General features: G+C 48.9%; 1 pseudogene across 1 annotated transcript in view; it reads left to right on the forward strand.

Moving 5' to 3' along the window:
* Window positions 1–22534, forward strand: part of LOC311118553 (protein eyes shut homolog) — a 154492-nt pseudogene extending 131958 nt beyond the window's left edge. The window contains exons 19-21 of the transcript in view: window positions 21058–21154; window positions 22216–22324; window positions 22525–22534. The product of the transcript in view is annotated as a protein eyes shut homolog (transcript). The remainder of the gene's footprint in view (window positions 1–21057; window positions 21155–22215; window positions 22325–22524) is intronic.
* Window positions 22535–22729: the final 195 nt, after the last annotated feature.

Here is a 22729-nt window from a genome sequence, read left to right on the forward strand (position 1 = left end):
CTCACAAAACACACACACACACACACACACAAACCTCACACACCTCACACTGCATTACAGGAACAAGCCCTTGTACAGGATGTAATTTTTTTAAAAGCAGAGTAAGAAGACAGGAATGGAATAACGTGTTCTCACCTAAAAGACCTGAGCTTCACTTTAACAGCCAGGGGTTAAGAATTGGTGTTGCCATAGTTTCCTCAACAGAGGAGGAATGAGAGGAGGAGGAGAAGGAGGAAGAGGAGAAGAGAAGCTAAGGGAAGGATAGAGTGGCGTTAGAGTAGCTTAGTAAAACAGATGGTAATGTGTTGCACTCTGGGAAAAAGCATTCTTCAGAACCTCTCCTCCTCTCCCCTTCCCTCATCTCTTCTCCCCTTCCCTCATATTTCCTCTCCTCTCTTCTCCTCTCTTTTCCTCTCCTCTCCTCTCCTCTTAGAAAAAAGCTATCTTTAAAACATTTGTGGATATTTTTAGTTTTTTGCAGGTGGGTGAAAGGATTCTACCTAGAACCATGAAGGGTGACTGGACAGGGATGAGCCAGAACAGCCCTTTATCTAAGAGTGTAGTTTCAGCAGAGCAGGTTGAGTGGTGACAAATAGAGCACCTTCAGCCCCTCAGTGTCATGGTGTCACCTCTGGGCCTGGTAGACACATGGTGATGATCGTGGCCACTCACGGAGCCTTGAGTACCTGTTTGTTGTCTGTGTAACCATGGTAGCGGGAAGGGTTTTCTTCTTCAAGGGTCTCTCCTGGAAATTGAAATCGGTGTCTATAAGAAGAAACATATTCAAGGCATTGCTAAGATAGTTCCAAACCAATAGATATGCTTACAGACATAGCAGTGGAAAATATGTACAGTCCAGTCCAGGTACCTTTCAAGTCCTATGTACATTCAAACGATTGTATAGTTCATAACCAATAGTATATAGACATATCTTCTCACCAACAATGTACATCCTACAGTACCACCCAGGTGAGTCAATGTCTGTGTCCCAAATAGTACCCTATTCCCTACATAATGCACTACATTTGAACCAGGGCCCATAAGACTCTGGTCAAAAGTAGTGCACTATAAAGGGAATGAGGTGCCATTTGGGACGCAACCAATATGTTTCCACCTGTTTGTCCCACCACCAGGTCTCTGATGTCTCTGTTAGCTCCTCTCAGCGCCACAGGGAGCTATTTGAGGAGAGAACCATTATATTGATGGGCTTGTTATGAATTGCAGCCCGGGAGAGAGGCGAACCAAACTAAAAGGAATCAGATTATCTGGCAAGATGGAGTGAAATAATTCAGAAGCGTCGTCGTCCGTTGGTCGCTCCGCATCGCTTTACATTTGCACTCAGCAACATGGAGCTGGGTAGGAATATCCCTCAGGTATCCCAGACCAGTCATCAACATGGAGCTGGGTAGGAATATCCCTCAGGTATCCCAGACCAGTCAGCAACATGGAGCTGGGTAGGAATATCCCTCAGGTATCCCAGACCAGTCATCAACATGGAGCTGGGTAGGAATATCCCTCAGGTATCCCAGACCATTAGTGCACGTGTGTGCATCTATCAGTTACACATACTTGTCAGTACTAGGGCTGTTGCGGAGACCGTAGTACTGCCACACCTGAAGTCATCTGTCATGACCGCAGTAAAATTCCACGTGACAGTAATCTCCTTTTATACACTCTGGATATGCGTTAGTAGTACCCAACTGCTAACGATCATCGGGTCACTAATGGCCTGGTACCCAGCGCTCTATTGTCCCTCTATAACCACTCTGACATCAATGCAAATGCAATCGAAAATCACATCAAACACTTGTCTTCAAAACAGTGTCGTGCTTTTAAAACGCAACTTCACTGTGATCAGTCAATTTGAAGAAAGAAGTTCAACAACAGGTTGAAACTGAGTGGAAAACATGGTCGTTGTTTCAAAGCCTAACACAACTAAATGGACAGCTCTTTCTAAGGTGATGATTAATTCAACACACATACTGTTAGAGCTTATTCATACCATAGACCTATTTATGAGCCCAAGCCCGAAAACCCCCCTGAATTAAAATAATGATTGTGCCGTCATACAATACAAAGCCTAATATCCTACTGCATATTACACATGGCAGAAAGATGCTGTTCGTTCATTGATTGTGCAGGGCGGCTTACAGAGTTAGTCTACAATTATAGTGAATTTGTCTTTGATTTTGAATAGTCTAGTAATAGGGCATTTGTTTTATATTTTCAACAGCATCTTTCAACCTGTTGTTGAACTTCTTTCTTCAAATTGACTGATGACAGTGAGGTGCGTTTTAAAAGCACGACACTGTTTTGATGATAAATGTTTGATGTGATTTTTATTAATAGGCTGACACATGAACTTTAGCTACAGAATATCTCACCACCGTGCATTTCCATCTCCTCTCTCTCTCTCCTTCATCCCTTTCTTGGGCGCACAGAGAGAGGGGCTGTTCAACAGTTTCATTAAATATGTTTCGTTGTGAAAACATGTTACTATCGATGTTCCCCGAACAAATTTCACTTGGTTTGCCTAATTAAGCACTGGGTAGCTGCAGGAACAGGGTTGGAGAGCCCATGGATTAGCGAGAGGCTGCATGCTCCTCAAACAGTGGTTGATGGAGTGAAATAAGGGTTGTTATAAGCCCAGACATTTCTTTATGCAATCCCGTGTGAAAGCAGGGTTTTGATGGTTGCCACTAAAAAGAGGAGGATCCCAGCTGCTACTATATTTATTTCTCAGCTGCTCATATTAAGCACATGCTCCGCTATGAAACCGGAGTAGCCTACTCAGCATCATTGAAAAAAACGAACTGCGGGAAAGCGGCCTCCATTCGTTATTCGAGTGCATACTGATGACATGTATTTTTTCCCCTGCCACTGTTCCTGCCCATTTGATAATGGACCATTTGTAAATCGAAACAAATTTAGCATGTTAGTAAAAATAGTCTGATGGGTGAAAATATGATCACTTGATGAGAGAACAGCGTGTGCAGCCTGAGGCAAGGAACTTTCTCAAATCATCAATAGCCTATAGCCACATCATGCAGCCTGAGGCAAGGAACTTTCTCAAATCATCAATAGCCTATAGCCACATCATGCAGCCTGAGGCAAGGAACTTTCTCAAATCATCAATAGCCTATAGCCACATCATGCAGCCATATTTGTTTTGTTGACAATCTAAGGTTCGTATCCTTTACTGCTAAAGTTGCCAAATAACTAAATCTAACGTATATTATTCTTACTATAAAATCATTTAATAATAAAATAATGGCACGGAACTTATAAGCATATCTTGTCTGCTAAATTAACAAGCCTACAGCCAATGGCATGGAGCATAGCCAGGTAACATACAGTAGGCCAACTCATATTCTGTTCTTCTAAAAAAAAACATTTTCTTCATATCATAAAGTTTCTTTAGACCTACCTAAAATAAATGGATTATTATATATTAAATAGATTTATTAGACTTGTTCAAATGTAGATGTTCCAAAGGCGTGCATCAGCGGCTTGAATGTGTGGAGGCCTGGAGATGCTAGACGTGTTTATGTTGATTAACAGACAATTACCAGTGAGACCGGCATCATTTGCATGACAATAACCTGATAAAATGTCATGACCGCAACAGGCCTAGTCAGTACATACACTCAACAAGTAGGTCACACGAGGGAGAGACGTTGTGAGGTGTTGCTTTATTAGTTTTTTTTAAACCAGGTTTGCTGTTCACTTGCACTATATTATATGGAAGGGAGTTCCATGCACTCATGGCTCTATATAATACTGTACATTTCCTTGAATATGTTGTGGACCTGGGGACTATGAAAAGACCCCTGGTGGCATGTCTGGTGGGGTAAGTGTGTGTGTCAGAGCTGTGTGTATGTTGATTATGCAAACAATTTGGAATTTCCAACACATTCAAATTTCTTATAACAATTTTAAGCGATGCAGTCAGTCATTACTCAACTCTTAGCCAAGAGAGACTGCCATGCATAGTATAAATATTAGCCCTCTTATTACAATGAAGAGCAAGACGTGCCACTCTGTTCTGGATCAGCTGCACCTGAACTAGGTCTTTCTTTGCAGCACTTTTAGAGATGTTCAGGACCAGTTTATTACTGCCCACCCGTTCTATAACTGACTGCAACTCTTTGTTTAGGGTTGCAGTGATTTCACTAGATGTGGTTGCTGACGCGTATAGGGTTGAATCATCAGCATACATGGACACATGTTTTGTTTAATGCCAGTGGCAGGTCATTGGTAAAAATAGAAAGAGTAGAGGGCCTAGAGAGCTGCCCTGGTTAACATTAGAGAAGCTTCCATTAAAGAAAACCCTTTGAGTTCTATTAGATAGATAGCTCTGAATCCACGATATGGCAGAGGTTGAAAAGCCATAACACATAAGTGTTTTCAACAACAGGTTATGGTCAATAATATCAAAGGCTGCACTGAAATCCAACACTACAGCTCCCACAATCTTCTTATTATCAAGAAAAGCCTTAGATTCATGCGCTGACATGATCATAACAATCCACCACCCCTCTCTATCCCTGTCTCTGTGCATGAAGCGCCTGCATCATGTCATTACCGTGCCCTCCACTGCCAGAGAGCAAATTGTCCCCATCTTGTGTGGTGAATGGAGTGTCTGGGAAAATAACTGGACCATAGAATAGCTGTGTAGCATCTTCAAGCTAACTTTCAGATATGGAATGGTACGTCCCAAATGACACCCTATTCCCTACATAGCGGCCTATGGACCAGGGCCCATAGTAGTGCACTACATAGGGAATAAGGTATCATTTGGGATGCGGCTGATATCAATATGTGACTCAGATCAAAGTGTCTGAAGGAGAGAATCCAAGTTTCAGTCAGTATCCCAACTCATGCTGTAATAAATGTTTTGGGTCCATCAAATTAGCTTTACATCAGTTCAAAAACGTCCATCTTCCCTGAGAGCAATTTTGTATCTGTCCTTCTCTCTCTAGACTCAGCACACCTAATCTTTACCCCTAAAAGCACTTTCTCCATTTTCTCAGCCCTCTTTTTCACTCTCCGGAACCGATTGAGCAGTATACTAAAGTAAATGTGGTCTCAGAAGTAAAAGTCTGAAGCGTTCTGTCTTTAATCTTTTTTGCCAATTGACCATGTGCCTCTCCATTTACTTCTCTCCCCATGCTGTCCATTCCATCGTTTGTGTGTCTCCACAATGCACCTGCTCAGCTGAAATCAAAGCTCTGTTGAAAGGCTTCCACCTTGACAATATCATTTGGCTTTTCAGACTGCTACAAATGCAGTGTAGGCCTGGCTGCACTCTCCTGGGTTGAGAGAGAGGCCGCGTCCCAAAGTGCACCTGATTACCCTACATAGTGTATTACTTTGGACCAGGGCCCTAGTCATAAATAGTGAGCTATATAGAGAATAGGGTGCCATTTGGGACGCAGCAGACAAAGTGTGTAGACTTGGCTGCACTCTCCTGAGATGAAACTGAGAGCCTTATGAAGCATCAGCCAAAGCTTTTGACTCAGTTTCTTCAATGCAACCTTCTCCACCTCTTGCATTGAATGGGTTTTCTTTGAATGTGTGTATTCATTAAAACGAGAGACCTATAATGGAAGTGTCTCTATTTATTGTATACACCAATCCTGTGTGACTCACAGGTATTTTACTGAACGTACTACAACAAGGGTTCCCAAGCTTTTTTGTCCAACGACCCCATTTTGATATCTGAAAATTCTCGTGACCCCAACCATGTGAAATAAATGATGTAATTAACAACCAATGTTTACTTTTTTAATTGGGGCTATGGCAGTCAATTGAAAAACATTCCAACAGTATTTCTGATTGTCTTCTCAACTCAACATCACATACTTTTAATGTGGCGCTATGACAGTCAATAGCAAATGAGTCTGAAATAATGTATCTTATCTCACCACCACTAATGAGATGGGTGTGGCTTGATGCATGTCGCATCGGAGCTTCTCAAAGTCAGGGGGTGTGGTCGACAGTGCGCACCTCATCTCTGCTGTCACATCCAACCTGGATCGATATTTGGATTTAATGCAGACGAGAGCACCTGACTCCAGCTTCACACAGATATGAGCCGGCGGAGGGTACCATGAGTTTTATGGAGCTTTCAACACAACTGGGAACTCTGAAAAATACAAGGTCAAATCATGATGTCCAAATCATGATGTCTTCAGGTCGGAAAGTCGGATCTCTAGAAAGAGTACCAAGATTCCGAGTTGGATGACCGTTCAAAATGATTTTTCCCAGTCGGAGCTCGTTTTTTTTTAGAGTTCCCAGTTGTCTTGAACGCGGCATTATTGCTCAGAGGGAGACGGCAGGGTATTCTCTGAGTCAGGAACCAAAACTCCTCCGTAGTTACCTGTGAATGCATTCGGTCACATGACAGCTCGATAGCTGTTCGATTTCACTTACCGGCATGTCAACTGAGCCAGGATCACAGTAAAACGGATTGGGAAGTAGATCCCAAAGTGCTCTTCCAAGAGTTGGAGGTGAGCAGTCATCACACGTGTGGGATGTTAGAAACATGCACAGTCGAGGGAAGGGGCCACTGTTCGCTTTTGAAAGACTCTCTCTCCGGTCACTCATCTGTAGAATGTTTTTGTATTTCCCCTGCATGCTTGCGTTCAGTTTACCAATGTTACATAAGCAAGGAGACACATTTTTTCATTACACAGAAAGTCAACCAAGTCTGTTTTTTTACATCCATTTTGAATAACAGCAGTTCCTCTCTCAATGCGAAAAATCGTTCCAACAATCCCCGTCGATAACCACCAAGCCTGTGAAATAGAACATTGTAATGCTCTGATCCCATATCTCCACATCGTTTTGCAAACAGGCATTCGCACAGTGGATGTGGTTTGATGTAGTTTACAATCGAAGTTACCTGCTGCAGTATATCTCTGAGTTCTGTGCTCAACCCTTTCGCCGCCAGTTGCTCTCTGTGTATCATACAATGCCTCCATATGGCAGAGGGAGACACATTCATAACTAGAGTGCAGAGGCCTGCCCGCCGTCCCGCCATAGATGGAGCCCCATCTGTGCAAAAGCCCACCATTCGATCCCTTGGGATCTGTTTTTCGTCAATATAGCCACGCAGCACACTGAACATCCCACCTGCCGTTTCATGCTCGGGAATCGTGAGACGGAACAATATTTCCTTGTGAATAGCATCCCCCGACATGTATAGCAATCAAAAGTCAATGCATGGGCATCTCGGCCCTCACATGCTAACGTCCATCTGGAGAGCATGAGCTGGACAGTTTGAGTCGTTCAGTCAGAGTTTCCTCTTGATTGCTAGCAATAGCATACATTCTTTGTTTAACAGTGTTATCTGACAAAGGTAGTGATGTGAGTTTCTGTGCTTCTGCCTCCCCACACATTGTTTTCACCATATGAATTGCGGCCGGTAATATCAAAGTCTCTGCAATAGTGTGTGGTTTCGTAGTGTAGCAGGCCTAGCCATTCACTGTGGGAATGATTCAAGTACAACGGTCAAGTGCGGCCTTATCCCATGATCTAAGGGCGCTCTCTGGTTGAATTTGATCTTTTAGATTTGAATAATTTTGATTTTGATTTTTAAGGTTAACCACATTACAATGATTTTGAGATACAAAGACAATATTATAATATATATTTTATTTGTATTTATTTTTCAGGATTTTGGAAATTCTCCCACGACCCTATCTTCATATCAGGCGACACTACATGGGGTCGCGACCCCTAGTTTGGGAACCGCTGTGCTACAACCATAATGCAGTAGTGTTATCATTTACAGTGAGCTCCCAAAGTATTAGGACAGTGACCCATTTGTTGTTGTTTTGGCTCTGTAATCGAGCACTTTGGATTTGAAATGATACAATGATTATGATTTTAAAGTGCATATTGTCAGCTTTAATTTTGAGGGTTTTTTCATCCATATCGGGTGAAATTACAGCACTTTTTGTACATAGTCCCCCCATTTTAGGGGACCAAAAGTATTGGGACAAATTCACTTATGTGTTTTGGTCCCATATTGATAGCATGCAATGATTACATCAAGCTTGTGACTCTACACATTCTTTGGATGCATTTGCTGTTTGTTTTGGTTGTGTTTCAGATTATTTTGTGCCCAATAGAAATTAATGGTAAATACATGAAATGCATTCGGAAAGTATTCAGAGGCCTTGACATTTTCCACATTTTGTTACGTTACAGCCTTATTCTAAAATTGATTAAATAAAAAATGTCCTCATCAGTCTACACACAATAACCCATAATGACAAAGCGAATAAACCGTTTTTTAGAACTTGCTAATTTATTAAATATTAAAAACATACCTAACCAGCCTACCTGGTTAGATTGCTGATGGCCGTCCATACATGATCATTAGCCTACCTGCTTAGCTGATTTCTGATGGCCCTTCATACATGATGATTAGCCTACCTGGTTGGATTGATGATGTCCCTCCATACATGATGATTAGCCTACCTGGATAGATTGATGATGTCCCTCCATACATGATGATTAGCCTACCTGGATAGATTGATGATGGCCCTCCATACATGATGATTAGCCTACCTGGTTGGATTGATGATGGCCCTCCATACATGATGATTAGCCTACCTGGTTGGATTGATGATGTCCCTCCATACATGATGATTAGCCTACCTGGTTAGATTGCTCCTTACAGGGTACTCTGGATGTTTTGTATAAACATTGCGTAGGCCAGGGGTCCGGAACCTGCTGGTGTCGTAGAAATATTTCACTCAAAAGTAGTCAACTCAAAATATCTCTCAAGAGACTGGAGCTCGTGAATCCAAAAATTAGACTTGTATTATTTGCATAACAAAGCCGAGCTTGCTCCATGGAGCAACTGCTTGCCCTGAACCGGAGCTGTCCTTTTATACAGACACAAATGCATAGTCAACATACATAGTTACTCTTCTCTATGTGAATGAATAACATATTTTCATTATCACATGTTGGCTACTCACAGGGGCTACTTGCGCTTCTCTAAATGGGGCCTCTGTATCTTATTAGTGGCGTGACTCAAAAAAATTATGTACATACGTACATTAAAGAACAATCACACTCTGTATTGACTATATTCACCATCCAGACATATATCTGAAGTACAAAGTATCAATCATGTTCATTCTGTTTTACCTTTATCATTTCATAACACATTATAAAACATATCAATTAATACTTAAATATGGTTTAAACATGTCATCCATAACCCATTCTCAACCACATACATTTAAGCATTTATCATTTACCATCCTCCCTGGCCCTTGAGATTATGTGCATGTGGCTATGTGTCAGGTCATAAGGTCATAAGCACAAACAAATGATAACACTAGTTCCATTGTTACTCCAATCTCCACACAGCCACCACGAGGAGTTGTATCTCCATCACATGTCATTGACATACCCAGACCAGCTGCAGGGAGTTATGAAAAACACATACATGTCTCTGCTCTGTCTTAACCCTTCAACTGGTTCTCAATCCATAAACATTTTAAGGCATATAGGTGTTTAATTCTACAACATATGTACTTGAAAATCATCTATACTGGTTTTCTGTTCTACCTACTAATTAGTTGCACCCACCTTGTGTCCCGGGTCTGAATCAGTCCCTGATTTCCCTGATTAGAGGGAGAAAAATGCAGTGGAACTGGCTTGGAGGTCCAGGTTTGAATTTGAGGGGACTTGGCCTCAGGGTAGTGTTTTACACAGATACTGTTAACAAAAATATCATGTTTTTATAGTAAAAATGTTGTACATCGATGACATGGTAAATTTAAGAGATGATGTGACACACTGGCTAAGAATACAATATGTACAATATTCCACACATACCATTTCATATTAGACCATGTGAATGTACAGTATCGTTTTTCTCATCATGTTTAAGCCTACCCTACAAGAAATTAACACATTGTTTGAGATTCTAACATGTTACATGGCATGTCAATTACTTTATAACCTGTTTCCAATACATATGACATTTCAGGCGTTTTTGAAAGCAATTTGTTTTACAATAATTACACAACACATTTTATTGTATCTCCAACACCTTTTTAACATGTACATTTCCGGGAGGGTAAAACTAGTGGTTACGCTAACTATGAGCGGTGTGAGTACTGTACCCTTTGTGTCATTGCTGTCAAGGCTCTGTGCACCTTGGGATGTGACAGTAGAAAGGAGGGACCATGGGAACTGGAGAGAACACACAATCTCTCCCGGTGAATTATGGGACAGCAGAGCTTTCTCAGGCAGATCTGTCACTCAAACCAATGGCTAAGGCACCTCCGGTACAATATTGAATGTCAACACAATGTATGTATCTGGCTGCTACTGGCTGCTACTGCCACCAAGCCAAGCACTGGCTGCGTCCCAAATGACACCCTATTCCCTATTTAGTGCACTGCTTTTGTCCAGGGCCCATAGTAGTGCACTAGATATAGGGAATAGGGTGCCATTTGGGACACAGCCTGTGACTGGGGGCTCTTTCCTCTGTCAGAGAGCTCAGGGAGACGGTAGAGGTGGGATACCCAAGGCACAAAGTGTTGGTTCTCAGTGCTCAGACACATCTGGAGCGAACACACACACACACACACACACACACACACACACACACGCACACACACACACACACACACACTCATTCTATCATCCCCGTCTGGAGCGATGTGATCACTGCTCATGTCGTGTGTGGCGTGGTCTCGGTAGAGATGAGGGGTTGTGGGTATAATAAACCTGCAGCACTAATTGTAATAGTACTGAAGAGTCACAAGTGGATTTGATGGACGTTTTCAATCAACATATGACAGAATTCTAGGGTTCTGAGGGTCTGAGTTTGACTGGTTGTATTTCTCCCTGTAATTGTTTTTCTGTCTGTCACAGAGGTTTGACTTTGACACTACTGATCTACAAAGGATTTATACATTAGATACTGTAGTCCTCATTTCAATGAGAATGTAGACTGAATCGATTATTTTCATCTACACAACATTGTAGACCGCTCCCTTCTAAATTCATTATTTAAACCATTGAAGAAACAGTGCAACACGCAGCCAGTCAGATCTACTGTAGAATTCCATTTGCACCCGGCTACAAGACTCGCATTTAGTTCCATAATGGAATTTATAGCAGGTGTGAACGTCTTGTTTTTTCAGCCTGATCCAAACACCACCATTAATACTTTAATATCTAGCATATGACTGGGCTTACTGGGCCAACATGAGCTGTACTGCAGCACTACCAGCCAGGTATACAAGATCCTGTAGGCTTATAGACTCATTTATCCATTACGCCAACAAAGGGGTTTTAAGTGGGTAGATAAATGCATAGAGAACAGAAGAACCACCATGCACTTTATTATTACCTATTATTTATGAAATAATCCTGATTTATGTGGTCAACATAAAATGATATAGCCTCGAGCTAATTAGCCCCAATGGCTGTGGTCATTAATCTCAGAGGGACTTAATATGTAGGCATTCAGGAACTCAGATTTGCTACCTAAGGATTTGGTCTTTCATTAGCTTTGTTTGAACTCATGGTAAAATGTTGACTGCATTGTTGTTTTTATTTGAGTTGTGATTAGGCCTAGGATACAGATAGAGAATGAGTGGGGTGCTAACCAAAGTACAACATTTCATCTCTGTTTCTCTGTACTAATTCCAACATATAGTATCAATCAGAATTCTCATTAACATTAATTTATGTATGAAACCCTCACATTCACAAAGTAGGGATGTTCTTAGAATAACTCAATTTCCATGGTTGCGTCCTTTCAAAATGACCACCATTACATTGATAATCAACGTTGGTTAGATTATTTCCTATAGGCCTAGTATTTTTCTTTAGGAGCAGAGCAGAGGAATAGTATATGGAGCTAAGCAGCAACACCAGCACAGCAGCAGTTAAAGTACCAAAGGAATAACTCTGACTGACAGACAGACAGACATACAGACAGACATAAAGACAGGCAGATAGACAGACAGACAGACAGACAGACAGGCAGGCAGGCAGGCAGGCAGGCAGGCAGACAGACAGGCAGGCAGGCAGGCAGGCAGACAGACAGACAGACAGGCAGGCAGACAGGCAGGCAGACAGACAGAAAAAGCCTCTATTCCAGGCTGTCTCCATGCATGCCTTCAGAAGTGCCACAAAGCATCCATGCTGATCTGCTTAGCCATCCTATCCCTCCCTCACTCCCTAATGAACACCATCCTATCCCTCCCTCACCCCCTAATGAACACCATCCTTTCCCTCCTCACCCCCTAATGAACACCATCCTATCCCTCCTCACCCCCTAATGAACACCATCCTATCCCTCCCTCACCCCCTAATGAACACCATCCTATCCCTCCTCACCCCCTAATGAACACCATCCTATCCCTCCCTCACCCCCTAATGAACACCATCCTATCCCTCCCTCACCCCCTAATGAACACCATCCTATCCCTCCCTCACCCCCTAATGAACACCATCCTATCCCTCCCTCACCCCCTAATGAACACCATCCTATCCCTCCCTCACCCCCTAATGAACACCATCCTATCCCTCCCAAAGGAGCTCTAGAGCTTAGCCTCTCTTCACTTCCTTTCCCTCTTTCCTCCAACAGCCCTCCCCAACTCTGTCTCCCTAACTCTCCCCACCACTCCTGACTCTCCAAAACTCCACCACCCCCGGCTCACACTAACTCTCCCCACCACTCCTGACTCTCCATAACTCTCTCCACCATCCCCGGCTCTCCCTAACTCTCCCACCACCCCTGATTCTCCCTAACTCTCTCCACCACCCCCGGCTCTCCCTAACTCTCCCCACCACCCCTGACTCTCCCTAACTCACCCCTCCACCCCCGGCTCTCCCTAACTCTCCCCACCATCCCTGACTCTCCCTAACTCTCCCCTCACCCCCGGCTCTCCCTAATTCTACCCACCACCCCCGACTCCCCCTATCTCTCCTCACCACACCTGACTCTCCCTATCTCTCCCCACCACCCCTGACTCTCCCCACCACCCCTAACTCTCCCCAACTCTCCCCACCACCCCTGACTCTCCCCACCACCCCCGACTCTCCCCACCACCCCCGACTCTCCCCACCACCCCTGACTCTCCCCACCACCCTGACTCTACCTAACTCTCCCCACCACCCATAACTCTCCCCACCACCCATAACTCTCCCCAAAACCCTGACTCTACCTAACTCCCCCCACCACCCCCAACTCTCCCCACCACCCCCGACTCTCCCGAACTCTCCCCACCACACATGACTCTCCCTACCACCCATACATTTCCCCACCACCCCCGACTCCCCCCAACTCTCCCTAACTCTCCCACCACCCTCGACTCTCCATAACTCTCCCCACCACCCCCGGCTCTCCCGAACTCTCCCCACCACCCCCGACTCTTCCTAACTCCCCCCACCACCACAGCCACCACCACTGACTCTCCCCACCACCTCGACTTTCCCTAACTCCACCCAACTCTCCCCACCTCCACCCACCACACCCAACTCTCCCCACCACCCGACTCTCCCTAACTCTCTTCCCCACCCCTGACTCTCCCTAACTCTCCCACCACCCCTGAATCTCCCCACCTCCCCTGACTCTCCCTAACTCTCCTACCACCCCCGACTCTCCCTAACTCTCCCCACCACCTGACTCTCTCTATCTCTCCCCACCTTTCCTTACTCTCCCTAACTCTCCCCACCACCCCAAAATCTCCTTAACTCTTCTACCACCCCTGACTCTCCCTAAATCTCCCACCACCCCTAACTCCCCCCACCACACCAGACTCTCCCTAACTCTCCCCACCACCCCTGACTCTTCCTAACTCTCCCCACCACCCAGACTCTCCCTAACTCTCCCCACCACCCCAACTCTCCCCACCACCCCTGACTCTCCCTAACTCTCCCCACCACCCCTGACTCTCCCTAACTCTCCCCACCACCCCTGACTCTCCCTAACTCTCCCACTACCCCTGACTCTCCCCACCACCCCTAACTCTCCCTAACTCTCCCCACCACCCCTGACTCTCCCTAACTCTCCCCTCCACCCCTGACTCTCCCTGACCCTCCCCGCCACCCCTGACTCTCCCTAACTCTCCCCACCACCCCTGACTTTCCCCACCACCCCAGACTCTCCCTAACTCTCCCCACCACCCCCAACTCTCCCTAACTCCTTACCACCCCTGACTTTCCCCACCACCCCAGACTCTCCCTAACTCTCCCCACCACCCCTGACTTTCCCCACCACCCCAGACTCTCCCTAACTCTCCCCACCACCACCAACTCTCCCTAAATCTCCCAACGACCCCTAACTCTCCCCACCACCCCTGACTCTCCCTAACTCTCCCCACCACCCCTGACTCTCCCTAACTCTCCCCACCACCCCTGACTTTCCCCACCACCCCAGACTCTCCCTAACTCTCCCCACCACCCCCAACTCTCCCCACCACCCCAGACTCTCCCTAACTCTCACCACCACCCCTGACTTTCCCCACCACCCCAGACTCTCCCTAACTCTCCCCACCACCCCCAACTCTCCCTAACTCACCCCACCACCCCGAACTCTCCCTAACTCTCCCCACCATCCCTGACTCTCCCTAACTCTCCCCACCACCCCTGACTTTCCCCACCACCCCAGACTCTCCCTAACTCTCCCCACCACCCCCAACTCTCCCTAACTCTCCCACCACCCCCAACTCTCCCTAACTCTCCCCAACACCCCTGACTCTCCCTAACTCTCCCCACCACCCCTGACTTTCCCCACCACCCCAGACTCTCCCTAACTCTCCCCACCACCCCCAACTCTCCCCATCTCTCCCCACCACCCCAGACTCTCCCTAACTCCTCACCACCACCCGACTCTCTAACTCTCCCCACCTTCCCTTACTCTCCCTAACTCTCCCCACCACCCCAAACTCTCCTTAACTCTTCTACCACCCCTGACTCTCCCTAAATCTCCCACCACCCCTAACTCCCCCCACCACACCAGACTCTCCCTAACTCTCCCCACCACCCCTTACTCTCCCCACCACCCTGACTCTCCCTAACTCTCCCCACCACCCCAACTCTCCCCACCACCCCAGACTCTCCCTAACTCTCCCCACCACCCCAGACTCTCCCTAACTCTCCCCACCACCACCAACTCTCCCTAACTCTCCCCACCTCCCCCAACTCTCCCTAACTCTCCCCACCACCCCTGACTTTCCCCACCACCCCAAACTCTCCTTAACTCTTCTACCACCCCTGACTCTCCCTAAATCTCCCACCACCCCTAACTCCCCCCACCACACAAGACTCTCCCTAACTCTCCCCACCACCCCTTACTCTCCCCACCACCCTGACTCTCCCTAACTCTCCCCACCACCCCAACTCTCCCCACCACCCCAGACTCTCCCTAACTCTTCCCACCACCCCAGACTCTCCCTAACTCTCCCCACCACCACCAACTCTCCCTAACTCTCCCCACCTCCCCCAACTCTCCCTAACTCTCCCCACCACCCCTGACTTTCCCCACCACCCCAGACTCTCCCTAACTCTCCCCACCACCCCCAACTCTCCCTAACTCCTTACCACCCCTGACTTTCCCCACCACCCCAGACTCTCCCTAACTCTCCCCACCACCCCTGACTTTCCCCACCACCCCAGACTCTCCCTAACTCTCCCCACCACCACCAACTCTCCCTAAATCTCCCAACGACCCCTAACTCTCCCCACCACCCCTGACTCTCCCTAACTCTCCCCACCACCCCTGACTCTCCCTAACTCTTCCCACCACCCCATACTCTCCCTAACTCTCCCCACCACCCCTGACTTTCCCCACCACCCCAGACTCTCCCTAACTCTCCCCACCACCCCCAACTCTCCCTAACTCTCCCCACCACCCCCAACTCTCCCTAACTCTCCCCACCACCCCTGACTTTCCCTACCACCCCAGACTCTCCCTAACTCTCCCCACCACCCCCAACTCTCCCTAACTCTCCCACCACCCCGAACTCTCCCTAACTCTCCCCACCATCCCTGACTCTCCCTAACTCTCCCCACCACCCCTGACTTTCCCCACCACCCCAGACTCTCCCTAACTCTCCCCACCACCCCCAACTCTCCCTAACTCTCCCACCACCCCCAACTCTCCCTAACTCTCCCCAACACCCCTGACTCTCCCTAACTCTCCCCACCACCCCTGACTTTCCCCACCACCCCAGACTCTCCCTAACTCTCCCCACCACCCCCAACTCTCCCCATCTCTCCCCACCACCCCAGACTCTCCCTAACTCCTCACCACCACCCGACTCTCTAACTCTCCCCACCTTCCCTTACTCTCCCTAACTCTCCCCACCACCCCAAACTCTCCTTAACTCTTCTACCACCCCTGACTCTCCCTAAATCTCCCACCACCCCTAACTCCCCCACCACACCAGACTCTCCCTAACTCTCCCCACCACCCCTTACTCTCCCCACCACCCTGACTCTCCCTAACTCTCCCCACCACCCCAACTCTCCCCACCACCCCAGAATCTCCCTAACTCTCCCCACCACCCCAGACTCTCCCTAACTCTCCCCACCTCCCCCAACTCTCCCTAACTCTCCCCACCACCCCTGACTTTCCCCACCACCCCAAACTCTCCTTAACTCTTCTACCACCCCTGACTCTCCCTAAATCTCCCACCACCCCTAACTCCCCCCACCACACAAGACTCTCCCTAACTCTCCCCACCACCCCTTACTCTCCCCACCACCCTGACTCTCCCTAACTCTCCCCACCACCCCAACTCTCCCCACCACCCCAGACTCTCCCTAACTCTCCCCACCACCCCAGACTCTCCCTAACTCTCCCCACCACCACCAACTCTCCCTAACTCTCCCCACCTCCCCCAACTCTCCCTAACTCTCCCCACCACCCCTGACTTTCCCCACCACCCCAGACTCTCCCTAACTCTCCCCACCACCCCCAGACTCTCCCTAACTCTCCCCAACACCACCAACTCTCCCTAACTCTCCCCACCACCCCTGACTTTCCCCACCACCCCAGACTCTCCCTAACTCTCCCCACCACCCCCAACTCTCCCTAACTCACCCCACCACCCCGAACTCTCCCTAACTCTCCCCACCATCCCTGACTCTCCCTAACTCTCCCCACCACCCCTGACTTTCCCCACCACCCCAGACTCTCCCTAACTCTCCCCACCACCCCCAACTCTCCCTAACTCTCCCACCACCCCCAACTCTCCCTAACTCTCCCCAACACCCCTGACTCTCCCTAACTCTCCCCACCACCCCTGACTTTCCCCACCACCCCAGACTCTCCCTAACTCTCCCCACCACCCCCAACTCTCCCTATCTCTCCCCACCACCCCAGACTCTCCCTAACTCCTCACCACCACCCGACTCTCTAACTCTCCCCACCTTCCCTTACTCTCCCTAACTCTCCCCACCACCCCAAACTCTCCTTAACTCTTCTACCACCCCTGACTCTCCCTAAATCTCCCACCACCCCTAACTCCCCCCACCACACCAGACTCTCCCTAACTCTCCCCACCACCCCTTACTCTCCCCACCACCCTGACTCTCCCTAACTCTCCCCACCACCCCAACTCTCCCCACCACCCCAGACTCTCCCTAACTCTCCCCACCACCCCAGACTCTCCCTAACTCTCCCCACCACCACCAACTCTCCCTAACTCTCCCCAACACCACCAACTCTCCCTAACTCTCCCCACCACCCCTGACTTTCCCCACCACCCCAACCTCTCCCTAACTCTCCCCACCACCCCCAACTCTCCCCACCACCCCAGACTCTCCCTAACTCTCACCACCACCCCTGACTTTCCCCACCACCCCAGACTCTCCCTACCTCTCCCCACCACCCCCAACTCTCCCTAACTCACCCCACCACCCCGAACTCTCCCTAACTCTCCCCACCACCCCTGACTCTCCCTAACTCTCCCCACCACCCCTGACTTTCCCCACCACCCCAGACTCTCCCTAACTCTCCCCACCACCCCCAACTCTCCCTAACTCTCCCCACCACCCCCAACTCTCCCTAACTCTCCCCACCACCCCCAACTCTCCCTAACTCTCCCCACCATCCCTGACTTTCCCCACCACCCCAGACTCTCCCTAACTCCTCACCACCCCCAACTCTCCCTAACTCTCCCCACCACCCCCAACTCTCCCTAACTCTCCCCACCATCCCTGAATTTCCCCACCACCCCAGACTCTCCCTAACTCCTCACCACCCCCAACTCTCCCTAACTCTCCCCACCACACCCAACTCTCCCCAACTCTCCCCACCACCCCCAACTCTCCCTAACTCTCCCCACCACCCCAGACTCTCCCTAACTCTCCCCACCACCCCTGACTTTCCCCACCACCCCAGACTCTCCCTAACTCCTCACCATCCCCAACTCTCCCTAACTCTCCTCACCACCCCCAACTCTCCCTAACTCTCCCCACCACCCCCAACTCTCCCTAACTCTCCCCACCACCCCCAACTCTCCCTAACTCTCCTCACCACCCCAACTCTCCCTAACTCTCCCCACCACCCCCAACTCTCCCTAACTCCTCACCACCCCAAACTCTCCCTAACTCTCCCCACCACCCCCAACTCTCCCTAACTCTCCCCACCACCCCCAACTCTCCCTAACTCTCCCCACCACCCCTGACTTTCCCCACCACCCCAGACTCTCCCTAACTCTCCCCACCACCCCCAACTCTCCCTAACTCTCCCCACCACCCCTGACTCTCCCTAACTCTCCCAACCATCCCTGACTTTCCCCACCACCCCAGACTCTCCCTAACTCCTCACCACCCCCAACTCTCCCTAACTCTCCCCACCACCCCTGACTCTCCATAACTCTCCCCACCACCCCCAACTCTCCCTAACTCCTCACCACCCCCAACTCTCCCTAACTCTCCCCACCACCCCAGACTCTCCCTAACTCTCCCCACCACCCCCAACTCTCCCTAACTCTCCCCACCACCCCCAACTCTCCCTAACTCTCCCCACCACCCCCAACTCTCCCTAACTCTCCTCACCACCCCAACTCTCCCTAACTCTCCCCACCACCCCCAACTCTCCCTAACTCCTCACCACCCCAAACTCTCCCTAACTCGCCCCACCACCCCCAACTCTCCCTAACTCTCCCCACCACCCCCAACTCTCCCTAACTCTCCCCACCACCCCTGACTTTCCCCACCACCCCAGACTCTCCCTAACTCTCCCCACCACCCCCAACTCTCCCTAACTCTCCCCACCACCCCCAACTCTCCCTAACTCTCCCCACCACCCCTGACTCTCCCTAACTCTCCCCACCATCCCTGACTTTCCCCACCACCCCAGACTCTCCCTAACTCCTCACCACCCCCAACTCTCCCTAACTCTCCCCACCACCCCTGACTCTCCCTAACTCTCCCCACCACCCCCAACTCTCCCTAACTCCTCACCACCCCCAACTCTCCCTAACTCTCCCCACCACCCCAGACTCTCCCTAACTCCTCACCACCCCCAACTCTCCCTAATTCTCCCCACCACCCCTGACTCTCCCTAACTCTCCCCACCACCCCCAACTCTCCCTAACTCTCCCCACCACCCCCAACTCTCCCTAACTCTCCTCACCACCCCAACTCTCCCTAACTCTCCCCACCACCCCCAACTCTCCCTAACTCCTCACCACCCCAAACTCTCCCTAACTCTCCCCACCACCCCCAACTCTCCCTAACTCTCCCCACCACCCCCAACTCTCCCTAACTCTCCCCACCACCCCCAACTCTCCCTAACTCGCCCCACCACCCCCAACTCTCCCTAACTCTCCTCACCACCCCAACTCTCCCTAACTCTCCCCACCACCCCCAACTCTCCCTAACTCCTCACCACCCCAAACTCTCCCTAACTCTCCCCACCACCCCCAACTCTCCCTAACTCTCCCCACCACCCCCAACTCTCCCTAACTCTCCCCACCACCCCTGACTTTCCCCACCACCCCAGACTCTCCCTAACTCTCCCCACCACCCCCAACTCTCCCTAACTCTCCCCACCACCCCCAACTCTCCCTAACTCTCCCCACCACCCCCTGACTCTCCCTAACTCTCCCCACCATCCCTGACTTTCCCCACCACCCCAGACTCTCCCTAACTCCTCACCACCCCCAACTCTCCCTAACTCTCCCCACCACCCCTGACTCTCCCTAACTCTCCCCACCACCCCCAACTCTCCCTAACTCCTCACCACCCCCCAACTCTCCCTAACTCTCCCCACCACCCCAGACTCTCCCTAACTCCTCACCACCCCCAACTCTCCCTAACTCTCCCCACCACCCCTGACTCTCCCTAACTCTCCCCACCACCCCCAACTCTCCCTAACTCTCCCCACCACCCCCAACTCTCCCTAACTCTCCCCACCACCCCTGACTCTCCCTAACTCTCCCCACCACCCCCAACTCTCCCTAACTCTCCCCACCACCCCCAACTCTCCCTATCTCTCCCCACCACCCCAGACTCTCCCTAACTCTCCCCACCACCCCCAACTCTCCCTAACTCTCCCCACCACCCCAGACTCTCCCTAACTCTCCCCACCACCCCCAACTCTCCCTAACTCTCCCCACCACCCCAGACTCTCCCTAACTCTCCCCACCACCCCCAACTCTCCCCACCACCCCCAACTCTCCCTAACTCTCCCCACCACCCCCAACTCTCCCCACCACCCCCAACTCTCCCTAACTCTCCCCACCACCCCCAACTCTCCCTAACTCTCCCCACCACCCCCAACTCTCCCTAACTCCTCACCAACCCTCAGACCTCCAATCTGTCTGTGCCACTGCAGTATTATTAGACGTATCCACTCCTCTGAGAGGGGAAACAGAGAGGGCTGAGGGGCTGGCAGATGAGAGATGCTACAGGGGCTACTAGTTCCATTAAAATGGACAGTTGACTTACACTCCTTCCATTCACCAGGGCCTTTGTTATCATGGAGCTTGACGCTCGATGCCTCGCCAGCTGGCCTCTTACTGATCCATGACCAACTCATCTATCTTTCAGGATTCCAGGGAACGCGCTGTGAAATTGACACCGACGAGTGTATCTCAGGCCCATGCCAGAACCAGGGCCACTGTCTTGACCGGGTCAACAGCTACAGGTAAAAGTGAACCGCGAGGGGCACCTTATATACATAGTCTGCATACCAAATGGCACTCTATTCCCTATGTAGTGCAGTGCTTTTGATCAGAACCCTATAGGATCCGGCCTAATGTAGTGCACTGTATAGGCAACAGGGAGCCATTTGGGACACTTCCATTCATTTGTCAACCCAGAGATACTCACTCAAACAAACAAAGATGAAAATGGCTGTCAGATTTTATGAATAATGGATTATAAACACATACCAGATGATTTTATGATTTGATCAATTACGCACAATACCTGCTCCCATTTAGCAGTAATTTAGCTAACACTAATGAGTGCAATTAATTCCAAGGTGACAATTATTGAATATGGTGAAATTGAGACAAGTAGATGGTGAGCTTCACAATCTCAAGATGGTGGTTGCCTTATGATGACTCCGGAAGTATAATGAATATTATCACATACTTATCACAACCATATTATTTTTACCGCCTCTGAACATATTATAAATATATTGATAGTATGGTCTCTGTAATATTATAATAAATATACTACATTATGTGCTCTGTATATTATAAGCACATATAATGAACATGTATTTACCACAGCAATATATTGTTGTTGTGGTCTCAGATCAGATGTGTGTGATTGGTGTGATGTTGCTACACAACGCTAAGCGTGCCCCTGTGATATGTTAAATGAACTGTTAAATGAACAAAGGCTCATGCCATATTCCATAAACACTATGCAAAAAATGATGTGGCTTCATAACATGCCCTTTGGAGTGGAAATGAGGTCAGTTCAATGAGGAACCGTCTCCCCTTTAACTCAAAACAGGACTGTTTATATGAATCCTTCTTTACAGCTTAGTTTAACATTTAGTCAAACAGTCACAATCTAAAAGGTTCCGGTCAATCTAGATCCGATGTGTAATTAATATCAGATAAAGTCCTCTTCATTGATCTGTTATTTTATCATTTTGTCTTCCTCACATGTGCCACTACGAGTAAACAAATAGATTTTCCATTTTGTATGCAAGAGGATATCAATATTAATGATTGCCTTTGTTTTCAGCTGTGACTGTGAGCCTGGGTTTTCTGGCCGACACTGTGAGGAAGACATCAATGAATGTGCCTCCAGCCCCCTGCCAAAATGGAGGCATTTGCCAAGACCTGGTGAACAGGTTAGTACCTACAGTACCAGGACACCCCTTGTACCATATCTGCTTTAATATTTACCCCATTACCTTACCTGGTCATTTAAGCTATCGCTAAATGAATATGGCATCATTGAAGCCTTAGCTAGCTAGCTAACACCTTCTATATGTAATTTGTATTTTTGAGTCCCAAATGACACCCCTATCCCTGTATATCCTCTGTATAGTGCACTATAGGCCCTGTGGGCCCTGGTCAAAAGTAGTGCACTATATAGGGAATAAGGTTACCTTTGGAACGCATCCTATCTCTCTGAAGTATTTGTTTTGAACCGTTAGCGCAGGAACAAAACAACAAGTTTAAAATGAGCCCCATGAGGTAGCTATGTTAAGCCTAGAGGGGGCTATTCTCCAAAGCGCTCCAGTCTGCGTCCC

The sequence above is a fragment of the Coregonus lavaretus genome (genome assembly GCF_964263955.1).
Source record: "Coregonus lavaretus genome assembly, chromosome: 1".
NCBI classification, from domain to species: domain Eukaryota; kingdom Metazoa; phylum Chordata; class Actinopteri; order Salmoniformes; family Salmonidae; genus Coregonus; species Coregonus lavaretus.